At 44.9% G+C, this 20,720-nt stretch overlaps 1 long non-coding RNA gene across 1 annotated transcript; it reads left to right on the forward strand.

Annotated features, from left to right (window-relative positions):
- The first annotated feature begins 366 nt into the window (after window positions 1-366).
- LOC309369007 lies at window positions 367-2,822 on the forward strand. The gene is made up of 3 exons (XR_014168003.1): window positions 367-535; window positions 1,344-1,484; window positions 2,008-2,822. It is a non-coding gene; the product is annotated as an uncharacterized lncRNA (long non-coding RNA).
- The last annotated feature ends 17,898 nt before the right edge of the window (window positions 2,823-20,720 follow it).

Raw genomic sequence — 20,720 nt, forward strand, 5'->3', positions numbered from 1 at the left:
AGGATCAGGAAGGAAATACAATCATTTTACAGGGTGGAGCATGAGATTCTCTGTAGGAATCCCACCCACAACAGCACAAGACTGTAGAGGTTTGGCAGGAATCATACCTGCCTTCTATTAAACATGGCTTAAAAACATTGTCCTTTGAAATGTGAATTTACTTTTAACCAGCCAATCATCAGTCTGTTTTCATTGGCCTCTTTCCAATGTTGCAAAGGCAGCGGCGGAGGGAGGTGGCTCTCAGAAAACAGGTGACTGACGGGAGGGAAAGAGGAGGATTTGGGGAGGAGGCAGATGGAACTGTCTGGGAGTAAAGGGGACATTTGGAGGACTGAGAGGGAATATTGGGGGGGGGACAGAGGTAGGTGTGTGACAATTGTAGTCTGCCAGTGCTGGAGGAGGAAGAAATCTGGAGAGGTGGAGGAACTCAGGAGGAGACAGGTGGAAGTGGTTGGGTTAAAGGGGCATTTGCAGTGCTACAGAGGAGCAAGAAGGGGCATCAGAAGGAATGAAGGGGAATATGTGTCAGAGGCAGGTAGGTTCTGGAGAAGGTTGTGTCTTTGATAAATGGCTGAAGGAGGTTTAAAGGAAGAGCTGTAGAAGAGGAGGTGTGTGTGTGTGTGGAGAGAGAGAGAGAGAGAGAGAGAGAGAGAGAGAGAGAGAGAGAGAGAGAGGGAGAGAGTCACCTGCAGTGAGATTTCATATTTAGGCTAACTGTGGCACCACCTCTGTGACCCTCTCTCCTCCATATGCTTCCCTGCTTCTATTTTGTAGTCACAGAGAGTGGAAAACTGAATGAGTCACTTCAGTGCATGGAAGGGAAGGAGGATCACATTTGACGTAATGCCAAAACGTTGCATATTCATACAGATCCCTATAGGCACATGCTCAATAATTCGTCACTCCTATAATCTCTAAAATCAGGGGAGATGCAGTGGGGGAATATTGCACATACTGATGGATTCATATAGGGCTGTTTTTAAATTGGCTTTTACTGTTGCAATTTCTTTGAGTCTGACTTGGGCAGGAAAACCGTGTCCTATGTTTTTCAAAGACACAGAGATTTGTGCCTTAGTTTATCGGTTGAGTGCAATCAGTCCCCTAATTCTCTACACATTCAAGGAGCACAACTGTTTCACATCACATATCATTGCTGGAAGCCTACCATTTAGACCTCTATAAACCAAACACGATGAATATAATGGGCATTCCCGCAGAGCCAAGGTAAAGTAGTTTATATATGTGTGTGAGAGAGACTGTTGAGAAATGCTCCAAAGAGATCATTGAAAAGGGCAGATGAATGCCTGGCATTCTCATTCAATACACCTTTTCCCTGCTTCCAGAGGGCCGCTACCATTTTTTTCACCTAAAGAGCCTCCGATAATGGGGGGAAAACATATCTATCAATAGAGAAGCGCATCTTTGAGCATGCAACACAACTACCAAAGATTCAACTGAACTCCTCTGCAAAGTAAAGAGGTCATGTAAGTTAATTATGTCATTTCCTTTCCCATTTAATAAGAAATAAAGTTGCCATGGAGACTGACTAGATATAGAATCCCACTTTCATGACTAAAACAACTATGAGGAGAGAAGTAGGTGGAAGCACAATGCTTGTTTTGCACAATGCAACAAAAAGAGCGAGCAACCTCTAGGACCTTTTTCAGAAGGCACAAAGGAAGACATTGGGGGTGGGGAGACTTTTCAGCACATGCAAGAAGTCTATTATCTCTGGCTATACTCAGTCTTACTGTTTCCAGTCTGGAATGATAAATAGTGACATACTATCCAAGGCACATGTTTTAAGATATGGGCAGATATCAGGGTTTCAGCTATTTCTCCATCAAAAAACCCCCTCATCCAGCTAACCAGTTTATGTATTCCCACCCCAGAAATATCTCTTGGCTAGTGTTATGCTGAGATCTGTCCTCCAATTTCACAAAGCTTTCTTCCCTTGCAAAAGATGCTTTCGTTTTCCCCCCCATTCCTAATTCTCATGGCACATAGAATTGTAGAGTTGGAGGGGAACCCGAGGATCATCTAGTCCGACCTCCTGCAATGCAGGAATCTCAACTACACCATACAGGACAGATGGCCACGCAGTCACTGTTTAAAAACCTCCAAGGAAGGAGAGTCCACGTGCCGAACGGCAATATCTTCAGTTACAACATTTGTTGGTGTTTATTTATGGACCATCTGCTTTGAGTGCTTCAGCATCTCCTATATTGTCGGAGGAAATTATTGTATCCTTACAGAAAGTCAAACCCATAACTGTTGTATATAAATGCTTAATGGACCTTTGAGGAACTTAGAGAGTTGTTGAATAGGGAATTAGAAGTATTACACAGCCTAAACAAAATTTGCCTTAGAATCTTTATCTTTAGGATTGAAATTGGGACTGATCCAGCAGAAATTAATATCATGGGTATAGTGGACTCCACAAGATCTGTATAGAAAGGCACTGTCCATTGCAGATAGATTCTGGACATTAGGGCTGCCATAAGTCCGGGAAGTGGGTGGCGCTGTGGTCTAAACCACTGAGCCTCTTGGGTCTGCCGATCAGGTCAGTGGTTCAAATCCCCACTATGGGTTGAGCTCCCATTGCTCTGCCCCAGTTCCTGCCAATCTAGCAGTTCAAAAGCATATCAGTGCAAGAAGATAAATAGTGGGAAGGTAAATGTCATTTAAGGGACGCGGGTGGCACTGTGGGGTAAACCACAGAGCCTAGGGCTTGCCGATCAAAAGGTCGGTGGTTCGAATCCCTGTGATGGCGTGAGCTCCTGTTGCTCGGTCCCTGCTCCTGCCAAACTAGCAGTTCAAAAGCATGCCGTGCAAGTAGATAAATAGGTACTGCTCTGGCGGGAAGGTAAACAGCGTTTCTGTGCGCTGCTCTGGTTCGCCAGAAGCGGCTTAGTCATGCTGACCACATGACCCAGAAGGTGTACGCTGGTTCCTCGGCCAGTAAAGCGAGATGAGCGCCGCAACCCCAGGGTTGTCTGCGACTGGATCTAACGGTCAGGGGTCCCTTTACCTTTACCTTTTAAATGTCGTTTCCGTGTGCTCTGGCTCTTGTCATGGTCCTCCGTGAACCAGAAGCAGTTTAGACATGCTGGCCACATGACCCAGAAAGCTGTCTGTGGACAAACGCTTGGTCTGAAAGCAAGATGAGCACCACAACCCCATAGTTGCCTTTGACTGGACTTGATGGTAAAGGGATCCTTTACCTTTTAACTTTTACCTTATGTGTGGTCAATTGAAAAACTTTTGGGGTGTCCTAGTTTTTACTTGGCAGGTGTAATGCTGAATATGCCTAATGGAGCTACATGATGAGGGCTAGTCCAGTGATATACTGCATTCTTTTTGGTCTGAAGTGGCTGTCCTTAAGAAATTTGCATTGGTGAAATCCTTGATATTTGCAGACACTCATCATCTTTTAAACTATATTCCCACAGTATGGGGTTTAATGCCAGGCTAAAAAGGTGGATTTTGCAAGCCCCTATGGCCACTAAGAGACTTATACTTTCAGCCTGGAATGATAAACACCTGTCATCTATCACACAATGGCCTGAGGAACTCAATGCCTTGGATACATTTGAACATATTTCTTCCAGAAATCCACTTCATGTGGGTTTCTATTAGGACACCTGGAGGGCTTTTATTAACCTTTATGTTTAACCCAAGATGGATGCACTGATTGTTATTGCATCCTTAATGTGAGCCGATGGTGGTGTTATTATTATTCTTTCTTTTTCTTCCATTCATTTTCTTTCCTGTTCATTTTTAATCCCCTTCCCCTTTTTCTTACCCCTTTGTTAAATTTGCAAATAAAAAAATTAATAGAAATATAAAAAAAGAAAGAAAGAAAATGCAGAGGATTTGGGCGTATGTGCACACTAGAGTAGAGCTCATTTAACTGCGGGCCTTTGACAATAAAGTAATTGAAATTATTTTAATTCTTATCATTCGTGTCATAGAGGGAGTCAAACGTGCTTTTTTCATTAAAATACGTGAATGATTAAATGGACTAATCCATGCATTTTAAAATAAAATTAGTTATTGGTCTGCCAGCGATCTTTGCAAAAAGTTAATAAGAGTGCCAACATTCAATGAGATTAAGATGCAGATTATATTTCTGTTAGTGTAGGGAAAAGATCTAACACCCACTCAGAAGACCCACTGGTTAAATGGAGCTTATTCCCAAATAACTATGCATATGCATAGCAGGGGTAGCCAATGTAGTGCCCTCCATATATTATGAAATTCTATTCCAATCATCCCTAGGTTTCATGGACTGGCTGGGTACAAAGGAGGCACCAGCTGGGGAACCCCCAAGGGAACCCTGAGGGGAAGAACGCTCAGACCCAGGGGATTGGTGGTGGGATGATGATGAGTGGTCAGTGGGAGGAGAGGGAGCAAACTGGGAGGACGAGGTGTCAGAAGCTGAAGATGTAACAGGGTTTAGTGAGCAAGGAGAGGCTGTGGCAGAGAGCAGTCCAGAGGCAGAGGAAAAGTGGAGGCTGGAGAGGAGTGGGGCCAAGAGGCAGAGATCAGGCAGGTTGCTGAAGAAGCCAGGAGGTCTCCCCCTCCTGCTGTCACCAGCTCCCCTCCCCTTTGGTCTCCCAGAACACAAAGAGGAATGAAGAGGGCAGAGCAAAGAGAGACAAAACGCAGGAGCCTCAGGTTGCTTGGGAAGGACTTGAGGGAGAAGGAATATAGTTGTGGGAAGGTGGGGTTCCATCCTCGCAACTGCCTCATTGGGACAAGATGTACTGGCAAGAGTTACTGGGCTCCTTAGGCCTGAGCTGTTTTGTTTCATGGAATAAAGAGTTAACTTCGCTGGCGCCTTGTGAGTTTTATTACTGACCTGACCCTGGCACCCGACTCTAATGCTAGGGTTGATGGGAATCTTAGTTAGCAGCAGTGCTTTTTTCTGGGGGGATGCAGGGGTACGCATACCCCTAAACATTTTGTGAATCTAATGGGAGAAGAAACCTTTTTTCAAAAAAAAGTTTCTTCTTTAGCATGGTGAACTGTCAGTTCCATTGCTACCCCCAATGGCGGCCTCATTTCCTGTCACGTTTCCTGAGTCTCAGAAGGAAGCAAGCGTTTAATGAGTGAAGTAGGAGTCGGAATCTAGCGTGGTGATTGGTCAGTTTCGTTGTTACCACCTCCAATGGCGGTTTCAGTCCCTTTCCTGGTGATTTTCTTGAGTCAAAATGAGCATTTGTTTAGGAAAAAAAGCACTGGTCAGTAATATCTGGAGTATGTAACATTGACTGCCCCTGGTGTACAAGATTATATCCTAAATCTAGGGGCCATCATAATATATTTTAAGACCAATCTAAGTCTTCCCATGCTCCCAGAGCTGGAGCCAGACACAATAAAGAGTTGCCAGCTGACTCAGCATAACCTTGAGGTTTTCAGGATGCAAAAAAACAAAAACTGCAAAAAGAAAACCATGAAGGGGCAGAAAAGAACCCAAACTGTTCTATAATAATAAATGAATTTCATGGAATGTTTGTGTGTGTGTCTGTGTGTGTGTGTGTGTGTGTGTGTGAGAGAGAGAGAGAGAGAGAGAGAGAGAGAGAGAGAGAGAGAGAGAGGGAGGGAGAGGGGGGGAGAGGGAGAGAGAGATTGCCAACTGGGTGGGAGTGTGGAGCAGAGTGGGATGGTTGGAACAGGAGGACATGAACACAGAGGGTTGGATCCAGAATGAGTCATGTTTAGAGTAGACACATTGAAATAAAAGAATTACGCCTTAAGTTAGAACATAGGAAGAGCCTGCTGGATCAGGCCAATAGCTCATCTAGTTCAGCATCTTTTTCTCACAGTGGCCAGCCAGATGCCTGAGAGAAACCTGCAAGCAGGTTTCAAGCACAAAATCACTCTCCTCTCCTGTGAAGTGGTATTCAGAAGCACTGCTTCCTTCAACTGTGGAAGTAAAGCATAGTCTAGTATCCATCAATAGCCCTCTCTTCCATTCATTTATTCATTCATTCATATATTGTATTGTAGGTAAAGGGACCCCTGACCATTAGGTCCAGTCACGGATGACTCTGGGGTTGCGGCGCTTATCTTGCTTTATTGCCTGAGGGAGCCGGTCATGTGGCCAGCATGACTAAGCCGCTTCTGGGAACCAGAGCAGCACATGGAAATGCCGTTTACCTTCCTGCCAGAGCGGTACCTATTTATCTACTTGCACTTTGATGTGCTTTGAACTGCTAGGTTGGCAGGAGCAGGGACCGAGCAACGGGAGCTCATCCCGTTGCGGGGATTTGAACCACCAACCTTCTGATCGGCAAGCCCTAGGCTCTGTGGTTTAGACCACAGTGCCACCTGCATCCCTTATTGTATTGTATTGTATTGCAATGTATTAATACATATGCATACACATATGTATAAATAGATACACACATGCACACCAGTCTGCATCCTCCTAGGGGGAAACAATATTTGATAACAGGCTTTTAGGGGCATTAATTAAGCTGATTTAAATCCAGCTGGCTGAATCTGTTTCGAATGTCATTATATTTGCTTTGAATTAGAAAAAAAGAAGACAAGATATGCTTCCACTGTACACCCTCGTTTCCATTGACAGGCAGAGACTTTTTATTTTTTGCGGCTTTTCCCTTTTCTGTTTCCGAAAGCACATGATCATCCAGTTTTGCCCTCCTATTGATAACATTCTGAAGTGGCTGCAATTCTAAGCAGCACACCTGCCGATGCTATGTTTGCTTTTAACTGAAGTCCTGTTAGTCTGCCAGAGATAACATGAACAATTACGGATGCACAAATGGATTCTTGGGAAAGCTGAAGCTGGGACCGGGCATCGGTTAAAACAACCAAATTAGGTGACCTTGAACAAAGCATTTAGAGGGGAAGTTTCAAAGAGATGCCTTTGAGTACTTGGTGTGTCTCTCTGTGTGTAAATAATTTGGCAGGGCAGCTTAAAATGCTCTGAAAACAAGGTTACTCTTCAAAGCATATCTTGGCCATCTGTCTTTTCTTTCTTTCTTTTTTAAATTGGATCTGTTTTTGGGTTGCTAAATCCATCTGGATACTCAGGCTTTAGTGGACTTTGGAGGCACTGAAATTCAGAGCTGGCTCCTTTCCAAACCGTCTAGGTCTGTTTCTGCTTGTCGGTTTCTCCTGCTGCTACTCTCCTATGCTTTTCAAGGTCATTTCATCAGTTCTTCGTTCTAGCACCTGCAAACTGTGGACACAGTGCAAAAAACTCATCAGCAGGTGTAAAACAATGGAAATCTTCTTAGCATTAACTAGAAGGTGTAGCTGACTGGGATATTCATTCTTAGTTGTTCCATGAAAAACAACTTTGGACTCAGCTATGATGATCTGAATGAGAGAATAGATGTTCTCACCCACCCTGAAACTTCCAAAATCCGACATTTGAACAATCAGCTTTCCAAAGAATCATTCAAAACCTGCCATTCAAATAGCAGATCTTCACTTTTATTCAGATTTCCGCTTTGAAAGTGTGCCAGGACCAGCAGCTTCCTCTATTGTGTAACGAAAAGAGCTAAATCCCTTTGAGTTAAATGAGACTTGGAAAGGGGTCAGTTCAGTGAACAGGATGCTGGGTGGTCCAGTTACAGAAACCATCATGTTCACAGCATGACACAAAACTTCACTGACTGCTGCAGGGAACATATGTGAATAGCTGCCATAATGTAATGTGGGCTCATTTCGCAAGGGCAAGCTGGCGATTTTCACAAGCTGCTTTTTCTTAACCTCTCCACTTCATTGTGAAGAAATGGAACGTTACTTAGCTACAGATCTCAAATGACAACCACATTATTTGGCTAACAGAGATATTTTCCCATGGACAAAACTTAACCGTGATCCTGTACTTGCTGGGCAAGAAAGGATCTTTTCTAAAATCCCTTTATTATGGAAAAGTGTCATGTTAGAATAAAAAGAAACGCCGCTGTAGCTGTATCCTTTTGTTGCTACAATATCCTCAGTGTAAGATGCAAACATTAAGTTAACACACTTCCACACATAACAGCTGCAGGCAACTGGCCTCACCTCCTCTGTCTCTGTCCCACAGCTGTAATGGAGAATAGGGTTCTTAATAGCTCTGCAGCCAATCATGGCACACAACCAGAAGCATCAGCCATGAAGCTCCGATTTTGGCCATCAAGGCATAGGCTATGGAGCTATGGCCCCACTGATGTCCCTAGAACTTAAAACATACTAGCAGAAATTTGGTGAGAGCCAACGCTCACAGCTAAATGGGAGTAGGATGATTGGTAGCACTTGAAGGCTACAGAGTTTCTAACCTTCCTCCATATATCTGCCTTTTGAAAAGCACCTTGATGAGATGAGCTATAAATAAATTAAACAAACAAACAAACAAATGGAAATCGTACTGGTTCAAATGCACCAGCAGGACCACAGATATAACATGTTCTAAAGGCAAGATGTTAGGCAATATTAGGCAGTAGCACCAGACAGACAACCTCACATTTTATGGCACATTTATCCTGGAAGCTCTCCAGCCAGTTCCTCTTCTTCGGGAGCAGAGGAAAGGGGAACTCCGTGCTTGTAAAGTGAGTGCTCCACCTTATAATGCTAGCTTCTGTCTGTGTTCATCGTCATATTTCTCAAGGTAGACCTCTGGGTAAACGTACGTCCCAGGATTCCATAGGGAAGGAATGGGTTTTAAACATGGTGTTTATGTTCATCAACTGCCTCATCTTCCTGGGCAAAAATAAGTCCAGTCCCCTCTTGGACACTTTGAGTTTTGTGAGCCTGGTGTGCATACAGTAACATGCTTCCTGGGTGGGATGTGCGGCAGGTGGGATGAGGGGAGACACACACACACACACGCACACACGAAGAACCTGCTGGATCAGGCCAATGTCCCATCTCGTCCAGCACCCTGTTCTCACAGTGGCCACTCAGATGCCTGTGGGAAACCAGCAAGCAGAATTTGACCACAAGAAAACTCTCCTCTCCTCTGGCTTTTCCAGCAGCTGGTATTCAGAAGCATTGTTGCCTCCAACTGGAGGCAGAGCATAGTCATCATGTCTAATTGCTCTCTCCTCCATGAAATTATCCAATCCTCTTTTAAAGCCATCTAGGTTGGTGGCCATTACTGCTTCCTGTGGGAGCAAGTGCCATAAATTTAACTATGTGCTGCATGAAGAAGTCTTTTGTTTTATCTGTCCTGAATCTTCAACTTCCAGCTTCGCCGGAGAGAGCAGCAGCAGCAGCAGCAGCAGCAGCAAGACTAGGGAGAGGAGGACTTTGGTCTACTAATCTCTTCCCACTGCTCTCAACAACAGCTCAGCCACTTCTATTCAGCCAGGAGCTGCTGATACAATCTCCCTGATGAGGCCTACCAATCTCAAGGAAGTGAAACTTTTTAGACTGTTTTCGTTGTTCACACTTGACTCAAATTTTAGTTTGGTTTTTGGCAGAATTTAGGCCACAACTTTATTGATTACAGAAAGTGAGTGGTTGCATAGGCTCTGGTTCAACTAGCTCCCTGCACTCTTGCAGGCAGCACTGACCCAGGGCACCAGCATAGGTCAGCCAAGGGTGAACTCCTGGATAAGTCGAAAGCCGGGAACAGACTATGTCCGCTACCCCTGGACTCAGGCATGGGCACAAGGCCCTCTCAGGGGTTGACCAAACCATTTGAGTCCCTGGATTTCTTTAATGGAATACCCTTAACATAGGGATGGCGAGAGCGTTCCCTCATCCCTATCACCTGAACCAGAGCCTATCTGCAACCTTACAAGTTGTGACGATTTGCTACGCGGCAGGCGAAACCCAAATGGCAACAGCCAATCAGCCAAGTGGGGAAAATTCCTGCCGTGCCCCTGTCCCAACGACAGATGACACACGACGGCATAGCAAGGTCAAAGCACAATTCACTAAAAATAGGGAGAAGTGGGCGGGTGTTCCGAATGCACGAGCCGAAAGAGGAAGCTCTGGGTCACGTGCATGGGTATATATAGGTCCCTCGATCCGTTTGGACTGTGCCCCATTGGCCAGATTGAACCCAACAGCGAGGGACCTACCAATCGAGTGTTGTGGCTGACCAATCTTACCCACCCACAACACAGGGGATTGGTCTCCAGGTCTCACCGCAACACGTGCCCTCTTTTAGGGAGGACACGATTTCACGATGTAAACTGCTCAGAGAAACTTTGTGTCTCCAACCCCTGCTTTCAAAAAAAGAATATTTCACCTGCAAAGGGGCATTGTTTTTATTAAACACACTGATTTCCTTTTGCCTTTTTCATGAACTGCCGAGGCCCTCATTCATCTTTATATTCCAGGCAGAGTTTCTTGTGGGTGTAACATTATTATTTATTTATTTTTAAATTACTTTGCCTTCAAGGAGACTTGCCAATTCCATGGGACATCTATCAGCATGTGGGTGGAGTTTCAAACAGACAGATGCCTGTGGGAGGATTCTCTAGAATACATAGCGATAGAAAGAGACAAACAGGTCATTTTCTTGCTAATGTTGAATGATCTCCTCGCTCAGTCATTTTTGACTGGCAATTCCGCACTCCCTCATGCAAAATTGACAAGCAGACGGCACAGTGGGAGTTGCATTATCGTTTTCTGGATTCTATTTCCTTTGCTCTTATTTAATTCATAAATAACATATTCCCTTTTGCTCAAATGAAGTCTCCATATTTAAAAATTCCTGAATAGTTTAGGATCCCTATGCTGTGTCACAGTGAACATCATTCTGGCGAAGGCTGTCCTAATTTTTCAGAAAGGCCAAGTATCTTTATAGAAAAGGGAACTCTGGGAACTCTGGGAAGGGCTGTAGCTCAGTGGTAGAGCATCTGCCTTGCATGCAGAAGGTCCCAGGTTCAATCCCCAGCATCTCCAGGTAGGGCTGGGGAAGATTCTCTGCCTGAAGCCCTGAAGAGATGTTTCCTTCAGTACTGAGCCAGATGGACCAATGGCCCGACTCATTATAAGGCAGCTTCCTATGTTCCTTATAAGCAGTTCAATATCTGTGTCCATCAGCAGGTACAGGATGTGGCCTTTGGCAGGGATTCTACCACAAACTACTCTACAGGTGGGTGAGTGGCAGGCTAGAAACTAAATCCTGCGCATGCCTATGGCTGGGTGTGGTAGAGCTGAAATTCAGCATGGGCTAAATTTCCCCCACAGCCAGTGGGGGACATTCCCCATACACATCTTGGTGTGCATGGTAACTTCTTAGAAGGGCTATTGGGAAGACAATACTAGGCCAGTGTGGTGAAGTGGTTAGAGTGTTGAATTAGGACCTGAGAGACCAGGGTTCAAATCCCCACTAGGCCATGAAGCTCAGTGCGTAACTGCCTCTCAGCCTCACCTACCTCACCGGCTTGTTGTGGGGATTAAATGAGGATGGGGAGAAAGAACTATGTATTCCTCCTAGAGCACCTTGGAGGAAACGTTGGGCTATAAATGCAATAAATGATCTTGTATAAGTCTGCTTCCTTTCTTCCACAGCCACCTGCCCATAAGAAGAGCTCTGCTGGATCTAGGCCTTATCTAGACCTGCATCCTGTTTCCCATAGTGACCAACCTAGGGGAAGCCCACATGCAGGTCACTAGCAAAAAAGCCCTCTACTGCTGTTTCCTCCTGGCAAGTGGTATTCAGTGCCATGCTACGTGTAGTGGAGGACTTTGGACTTTGACATTTCAGTGGTGCCCTCTGTGATGCCTAATTTCTGTGACCCCTCACTTGTCACTTTCCGTTTTTAGTCATTGTTGCAGCACCCCTTGTGGCACACTCTTGGCTCAGCGCCCAGTACAGGCAAGACAGTCTCCTAAACCTGTCTCTGCTACGTATGATACTGGAGGAAATGTATAGTCATAAACCTAGTGACCTTTGATAGCCTTATCTTTTCAGGTTTTCCAGCCAATACAAAGATATTACAGTGCCTTAATAGTTTGTCTTTCAGTGCTTCCAGTTTTGCCATTTATTGAACTTGCTGCCTTTGCCTTGCATGCTGGTGCTCCAGCTGTCTCCTTGCATGGGTGAATAAAGTGCCACTTCCATATCCTTCCCTATGAGAAAGTGTGCACATCGACATTTTCTGAAAATCATGAAACAGAAGCTCAAATACTGGCCTATTGAGCAATCATATTTATTATTGCTTTCTGATTTCTAAAACCTTCAGCTGACTACGAGAACATGGATTGCAGCTGCTAAGGGAGATACTAAAATGCACACCAAGAGCCAATTCACACATATTTTGATAACCTTATGAGTAATACGGTAAAACCTCTGGTGATGAAATCAGGAGGGTTAGGAATACAGGTATAAACCTGGCTTGCATGAAATGGAGATGATTGTGTAATGACTCACTAACTTGCTGCCAGCTGAGGGAATTATTTTGTGCCTCATTCTCATGTGTTGTGCTTTTTTTGCTTTTTAAGATCTGCAGTGAGTGAACCATTGCAATATAGTCTCAATAGCAGGTCTTAATTAAAGACCGGGATAAGCCCCAGGACCGAGAGACACAGCCAAGAAACCTACTTTTAGTGTTGAGACTTAGTCCTGAAATATGTGGAACACATATTATTATCCGCGGAGTTCCTCTGCTATATGCAGAGTGCATTTAGGAACATAGGAAGCTGCCTCATATCAAGTCAGATAATCAATCCATCTCTCTCGGTACACCATCTGATAGTAGTTTCCCAAGTTTTCAGGCAGCTCTACCTGTAAATGTCATCTGGGATCTTCAACATGCAAAACAGCTGTTCTGCCGCTGAGCTGTGGACCTTGGGTTTTACACAGCACTGCTGTTCTGGTTGTGCAACAGACTTATTTATTAAATTTGTATACTGCCCTTCATTTGTAAATCTCAGGGCAGTTCACAACATAAAACTACAACACAACAAAACACGAAATACATAATAAAAATAAGAACTAAAGGAAAGCAATAATTCCCCCTCCCACAACACATTTAAAGGTGCTTTGGACGTCAAAGGCCTGGATGAAGAGGAACATTTTTTGCCTGGTGCCTAATGGTGTATAATGAGCTGAACTTTCCTGGGGAGAGTGTTCCACAAACAGGGAGCCACTGCAGAAAAGGCCCTTCTGGTGTTGCCATCCTCCAGACCTCTTGTGGAGGAGTCACACGAAGAAGGGAATCAGAGGATGATCTCAGGCTCCGGGTAGGTTCATATGAAGAGAGGTGGTCCTTGCAGCATTGCGGTCCTGAGCCATTTGAATTAGGCCCAGAAACTAAATAGCAGTCAGTGCAGTCGGGCCAGGATCCATGTAATATGCTCAAACTGTCTTGCCCCTAGCTGAAGTTTCTGAACCGTTTTCAGAAGCAGCCTTATGTATAATGTGTTGCAATAATCTAACCTATAGGTTACCAGAGTATAGACAACAGTAGTTAGGCTTACCCTGTCCAGATAGGGGTGCAGCTTGGACGCCAGCTGAAGCTGATGGAAGGCACTCTGACCAGCTGAGACCATCTGAGCATCAAGTGACAACAGAGGATCGAGGAGTATCCCCAAGCTATGCACCTACTCCTTCACAGGGAGTGTAACCCCACCAAGAGCAGCAACCTCCCATCCATCCGGTCTAGGGAACTGCCCACTAATAATGCCTCAGTCTTATCTGGATTGGGCTTCAGTTTACGGGCTCTCATCCAGTCCATTACTGAGTCAAGACAATAGTCCAGCACATCCATTGCCTCACCAGCAGATGTAGCCCAAATCCAGCGCTTCCATTGGACTGCTTTACATACATTTATGCACAAGATACCTTTCATTCGATGTTTGTACTGGGCTGAGTAAAATCCATTGCAGCAGACCAGATTCTTTCCATCCTCAATAAGCTTTGGGATCAGGCCAGTTATGAACATTCATAACATTCAGTATCATCATGGTCATAAATTCACTGAACATGTTCAGCATGGGATTTTGAAATGCTGACAACTCAGTCATACCTAAGCTAATTTTCCATATGAACATCCAAACTTCACAGGAGGGCTATTCTACAAGAGCTTGTGACATTTTATTTCCTGATATATCAAAGAAGTGCCTTTTTAATCATGGAAAAATGCTTTCCCCCATACTTTGGCATATTATTCTTTCCTTCTTCAAGATGGACTTTTGTTTTCAGTTGGGATAACAAGGTCAACAGTAAGTTGTAGATTGCATGCAGAAGACTACAGTATCCATCATACAACATCTTCCTTGTTCTCTTGGACTGATTCACACAAGACCATACACTGCTTGATTATGTATGAAAAATGAGCCAATTCTACTTAGCGATCCCCCTCATCCAATTAAATTGTGCAGGGAAGCATTGTCGGGTCACCCTTCTTAGCATCACCCTTTCTGTCGTGTCCTTGTCACTCCATCTGCACACCTCTCACATGTTGCAAGGGTGACTTACGATCTTCTAAATCAAATTGGCCGTTATAGGTTTTACATTCATGAAAATGTTGTGAGATGTTTTCTTTTTTCATTGGCTATCGTCCCCTTGATCACTTTGCCTGACCTTACAGAGTCTACTGTCTGGAATACAAGCATGAGTCAAACAGTTGTCACTCACACACAGCCAATGAGGTGAAGTGGTTAGAATGGGTGGGGGGGGGGTGCAGTCAGGACTTGTGGCCCTCCAGAAGTTGTTGGGGCGTCTCATCATTCCTGTCTGTCAGGCTTCGGGGAATTGCATAGCTGCCAACTTTTCCCTTTTCTTGTGAGGAATCCTATTCAGAATAAGGGAATTTCCCTTTAAAAAAGGGAAAACTTGACAGCTATGGAATCGGCTCCCCCCCCAGTGGCAGTAGATAAGAAGATCAAATGAAAGGAACATCTTACCAGTTAGAACCTTTAATAACCACAGCGTGAGAACAAAGAACACATCTCTTAGAAATGGCAGTGGTCCCAATTAAGGGACACTTCCCCCTCCATCCCTATTAATCTACATCATGTAATCTGAGCTCGTACCCTCTGTGCTTTCTATTCTGACACTTTTTGAGCTCTTGGTGACTTTGGAGAAGTGGGGTGAATGCTATCCAGTGACTGTGAATCTGTTAAACTCTTCTAGAGTTTCTTCTGCTAGCTGTTCCCCATCCAGTATTTCCCAGCTTCTGCCTTCTGAACTACAGTATGCCCCTCTGCAAACCACTGTTCCAAATCTATTCTGTCCTCCTCCTCCTGTGAAGATTCAGGATCATGATCAGGATCAGGGGAAGGGGGTGGCTCTCACCATTCTTCCTCAGTGCAGCCCTCCTCAGCACAGTCCCTGACATTGGCCAAGCTGGCTGTTGGAAGTACAGGTTCCCCACCTGTAAATGATGATAAATGATGAAGGCAGGTACCAAAAGACACAAAACATGGGCGTCATTATTAGATAATTTGGATCAACCTGATAATAATATCCTGCAAATGTTTGAGGATTACAACCTTTTCAGACATAAATGGAGTAACTATGTACACACATAAAGACTTTTGAATACCTTATGCTGCCATTCTTCATACTAACTTGCCTATATTCTTAGGAAAATTGCCAAGAGGAGGAGGCAGATCTGGGGATTAATTTTCTCTCTCCCTTGCACATGTAACATTAAACAAATATGCAAACAAGAATTAAATGAAACTGTTTCCCTTCTGCTAACAAACTGGAACTGTTTAAGGCACAGAAATCACAATTTGAAAACCCACTGACTCTGGAAGGCCTGTGTTCTCAGGACCACAGCCATTAAAACTTTCACACTATTTATTGATTGTTGTTGGTATTGTTATTTTGCTGAAACAATGAAAACCTTCAGTTTTCACGATTTCCAATTCTTGTTACTTATTTCTACCTTAGACATCACTGAACCGAGTGAAGACTCCATTCAGAGCTCCCAAATATGGTGGCAATTATAGCCAGCAGATTTGAGAAGAATAAATATTACACTTGGCTTACAAAAGGGTAAGAGCTCAACTTCCTCATTCTTGAATAAAATGATCTGAAGGGAGCAAAAGAGCCACTGACATGGCTGACACCTGTTCACACCCAGGACTGTGTTGTGAGCTCCATCCCAATTCCAGGCATTCATGGGAGGCAGTGGAAAGAAAGAGAACTCCTGGTGGGAGGCAAAGAAATGTTATGAATGAAGGCTCCACCCCGAGCTTTCCATGCATGCAGATTTTTATGTGGCAGCTCCAAAGTGAAGTCTATAAATTTAAAAACAAACACCTGAGCTATGACAAATGTTTATTTAAACTGTAATTTAATAGATGAAATGTCATAGCATTTGTACAGTGTTTTTATATGTTGCCGTATAACAGATGTCAACAAGCATACAAATTCTGTTTGTGGGGAAGAGCTGTTAATGTATCCCAGGTAATAGATATTGTAGGGCAGGTGAATCTTCAATAATGTATTAGAGATATTGGGCAGAAATAATATAGTTGTTTGTTTGTTTAATGTAAAGGCTGCCTTTCTGGGCAAAGCCCTCTCAAGGATGGCTTATATGAACATAAAACTACAATATTCCTTCTCAACAAAGCTGAGGTCAAAAATAGGTCCCAGTCCAGCCCATTCACATAAAACTGAAAAGTATTTTGAAACAGGCAGTGATATAACCATACAATAGTGAGAAATTCAGCCCAGCATAGCTCAGTCAGTAAAGCAGGAGATGCTTTATCTCAGGGTTGTGGGTTTGAGCCCCAAGTTAGGCAAAATATTCCTGCATTGCAGGGGGTTGGACTAGATGACCCTTGTGGCCCCTTCCAACTCTATAATTCTGTGTTTCTGTCTTTGCATCTTGGCTAAGAGGAACTTGACACAAATGGAGTTTCAAGACCCATTAAAAGCCATAATGGGTGGTGCCAGCTATAGATCCATTGGGGGGACTTTCACAAATATGGGCCACTACTGAGAATGTCCTGTTCCTGCCAGTCTGAAGCGTCTGAAGGCTGGAGCTACAAGCAGGTCCTCTGAAACTCATGTCAGAGTCTAGACCAGGGGTAGTCAACCTTTTTATACCTACCGCCCACTAATGCATCTTTCTTGATGGTAACATTTCCTTAGCGCTCACCAGTGCTCGATGGAAGGAGGATTCAGCTTGTGCCATAGAACCCTCTACTGCCCACCTAGAATCCTAAAACGCCCACTAGTGGGCGGTAGGGACCAGGTTGACAACCCCTGGTCTAGATAGTTTCACACATGCATAACCTTTCATGCTCCCAGTGGTGTGCTGTTGCTCCACCTGACCTTCAGCTAGTTGTGTTGCTGTTTATGGGGAGGTAGATAAGAAGGGGAAATTTTGGCATGGTGCAAATGCATCAGCAGGGGTGCTGGGTTGGCTCTCCTTGTGCATCAGTCCCCCCAAACTTGCTGCTACCTCCTCTCGACCTACCAGTAAGCAGCAATGACACAACTGACTGGAGGACTGAGTGGCAGCACCCCACCCCACTGTCCACCACTCAGTGCTGGATTTACTGATAAGCTAAAGAAGCTACAGCTTAAGGCCCCACTCTCTTGGGGTCCCCCAAAAAAACTTAAAGGAAAAAAAATGGATGTACATTTCCAAAATATAAGATAAAAAAGAAATAAAATAAAACCTACATACAGCAACAGTGTTTTGTGTTGTAAGTAATAGGCCCCACTTGCTAGCCTGCTCCCTAAAATATCACTGGTTTGCTCATTTCTATATATAGGGTGCCTACATTCTGCATGGGCTGGTTGCATGGCCTATTAGGTCCATAAATTAGGTCGGCGGTTGAAATCCCCACGACAGGGGGCGCTCCCCTTGCTCGGCCCCTGCTCCTGCCAACCTAGCAGTTTGAAAGCAAGCCAAAAAGTGCAAGTAGATAAATAGGTACCGCTCTGGCGGGAAGGTAAACGGTGTTTCCGTGCGCTGCTCTGGTTTTGCCAGAAGTGGCTTAGTCATGCTGGCCACACAACCCGGAAAAACTGTCTGCGGACAAATGCCGGCTCCCTCGGCCAGTAAAGCGAGATGAGTGCCGCAACCCCAGAGTCGTTTGCGTCTGTCAGGGGTCCTTTAACTTTACCTTTAGGTCCACAAATTACCAAATAGCATATATTCAACACAGAAAACAGCGACAATTTGTTGCTGACAAAGGACAGCTGGACATATAAAGGGCCCATTACCTTCTGTAGCTTAGGGCCTCATCAAACCTAAATCTGGCCCTGCTGCAAAGTTTCTAACTTCCCAGGATCATCACACTGCAGTGCAAAAGACACAGAAGCAGCTGGTTCAAACAACACAGTAAGCCCATACAATACCTCACAAACACGCAGGCTGCCAGGCAGCAGCTTGCAGCAACCCTGATCCCCACCCCCCAGCCCTCTTTAATGCTTTGTTGTGCTGCACGAAGGTTTAACTTGGCGTGTTATCCAAACCAGGACATGTGGTTAAGCACTTCCGTCACTAAATATAAGCTGTAGCCAAGAACATACCCTGATCCTTATAATCCGGAATGGGGAAGTTCAACAGGCAAAATATGCTTCTACTATCTGAATAAGGTGAGGCTGTGAAGGTGCTGAATCAGTGCCTGGGGATAGTAATGGGCAGGATGGAGGTCAATAAACTGAAAGGGAGTCCTGACAAGATAGAGATGCTGTTGGTGGGTGATTCTCAAGCCTGGGACTCGAGGGAATGGCCTGCTCTCAATGGAGTCATGCTCCTCCTGAAATTCAAGGGAGGTCTTAGATCCTGCTCTGTCACTTGATGCCAAGGTCTCATGAGGGGGTGTGGACTCTCTACTTCCAGCTGGTTCTGCAGCTACACCTGTTCCTGGTTCAATATAGCCTTGCCACAGAATCACACATTGCAATGGACACTACATAGGACTACCCTCAAAGATCTGGAGACCCCAACTAGTACAGAATGTGGCCCCTGGAGTTTCGACTGGTTCATCTTTGCAAAGTCATAAAACAATTCTGAAGGAGCTATGCTGCCTTTACATAAGTTGCCTGACCCAGTTCAAGGAGCTGCTGTCAAAATATGGGACCCAGATATTTTCAGGAGTGGCTCTCAGACTGTCAGCAGGTCTGGGTCCTAAAATCAGCAGGACTGGGATTTGTTGCAACCCCACAGGCTAGTGTCATGGTACGGGGCCTTCTCTGCAGTGGCACCCTGCTTATGGAATTCTCTCTTCTTGGAGGTACAACTGGACTCTTGAGGGAAAGTGATTATTTTGTCAAGGTTCAAGATAATGAAGATCTCTGCTGTTGTCTTTAGTTGTCTTATGTAGCGTTTTGTATATATATATTGTAACATTGTAGTTTTAATGTATAACAGGTAAACAAGCAAACCTTCATCTTAGCTGGTAAAGGATGATTTAAAAATGGAACCAATAAATAGTAAAATAAATTGCAACAAATAAAATATAGGAAGCTGGTACTAAAGCAGCCCTATATCCAAAACATGGCAACATAGAATATGTTCCAGTGGGGTCTGTTATTTAAATGTCTGTCCCACATGAATCTATGGCTAGAAATGGAGCAAAGTCACATAGCTTTTAGGATGAATATAACCTATAAAACCCAAGATATTGAGTGAATAAATCCTGGATCTTTGGTGGCAGAAATTGTTTTCATACTTTCTGTTCTCAGTAGAACCATAAAAGAAAGAAATGTAAGACAAATTGCTTTGGGATTTCTCCTTTGTTAACGTCAATCCCTATAATAGCAAAGTGGATATTATGCATGCAGACTGTATGTCTCCTAGGTGAGGGTATGAGGAGGTGCCCCAAAAAGAATCCTAGGTGCACTAGAAGAATGGAGGAACTCCTGCCTCTGAAAACCATAAACTGTCAGATATGTGGATGGTTTGCACACATTGCCTTGGAAGGTCTGCAATGCATTGTGAAAGCTTTTGGCTATAGACAATACAGTGGTACTTCGGGTTGCATACTGTCAGGGGCTCAGGAGCAGAGGCACAGGAGAGGGAGGAAATGGAGAACGAGGGGGAGGAATCCGAGGGGAGCGTAGGCGATGACAGTGGTCCGAGGGATTCCCTGAGTCTCTCCAGCGAATCAGAAGATTCACAGAAGGGGGCGCCTATGGCCAGGGCAAGGGGGGTGCCTAGGGGGACACCCCAGGAAGAAGGGGCCAGAGGGGACTCAGAGAGCAGCAGTTGGAAATCAGGACCAGCTTCCCCACCAGAGCGCAGTGGGGGGGGGGAGGAGTCCCGGGTATTGGGATCAGGCTGCTCACCACCAGCGAGAGGAGATGAGTCAGGATTGACCACGCCTCCATCGGAGAGCACGGAAACGGTCGAGAGGAAGGTTGGAGGCTGGGCGCGCGCGCCAAGTTCAAATGTACAGGCCAGCGGCACAGCAGGTAGCCCGGATAGGGAACCAGGTCCTAAAGCCCGCCGAAAGGAGGGACAGGAGTCAGGGGGGGCAGCGTCAGAAGAGTCCAGAAAGGAGGAGACCCCGGGGGGCAGAAGGACCCAGAGGAGGAAAGAACAACGGAAGAGGTGGAGTAAGGCTAGAGTCTTAAACTGGTGTACAGGGGGCGGAGACTCAGACGGAGCTTCGCCGGTCTAGGTTCTAGACGTAGAGCTGCACGCTGCGGCTTGTAAATGGAAACTGAACTTCAATAAAGACTTTTGCACTTTACCACCGGCTGGCGTTGGTCCTCTGTGAGCTGGGACCTAGAGGCAGCTCTGACACATACGCTTCAGGTTACAGACTCAGCTAACCCAGAAATAGTACCTCAGGTTAAGAACTTTGCTTCAGGATGAGAG

The sequence above is a fragment of the Podarcis melisellensis genome (assembly GCF_964234715.1).
Source record: "Podarcis melisellensis genome assembly, chromosome: 4".
Lineage (NCBI taxonomy): Eukaryota > Metazoa > Chordata > Lepidosauria > Squamata > Lacertidae > Podarcis > Podarcis melisellensis.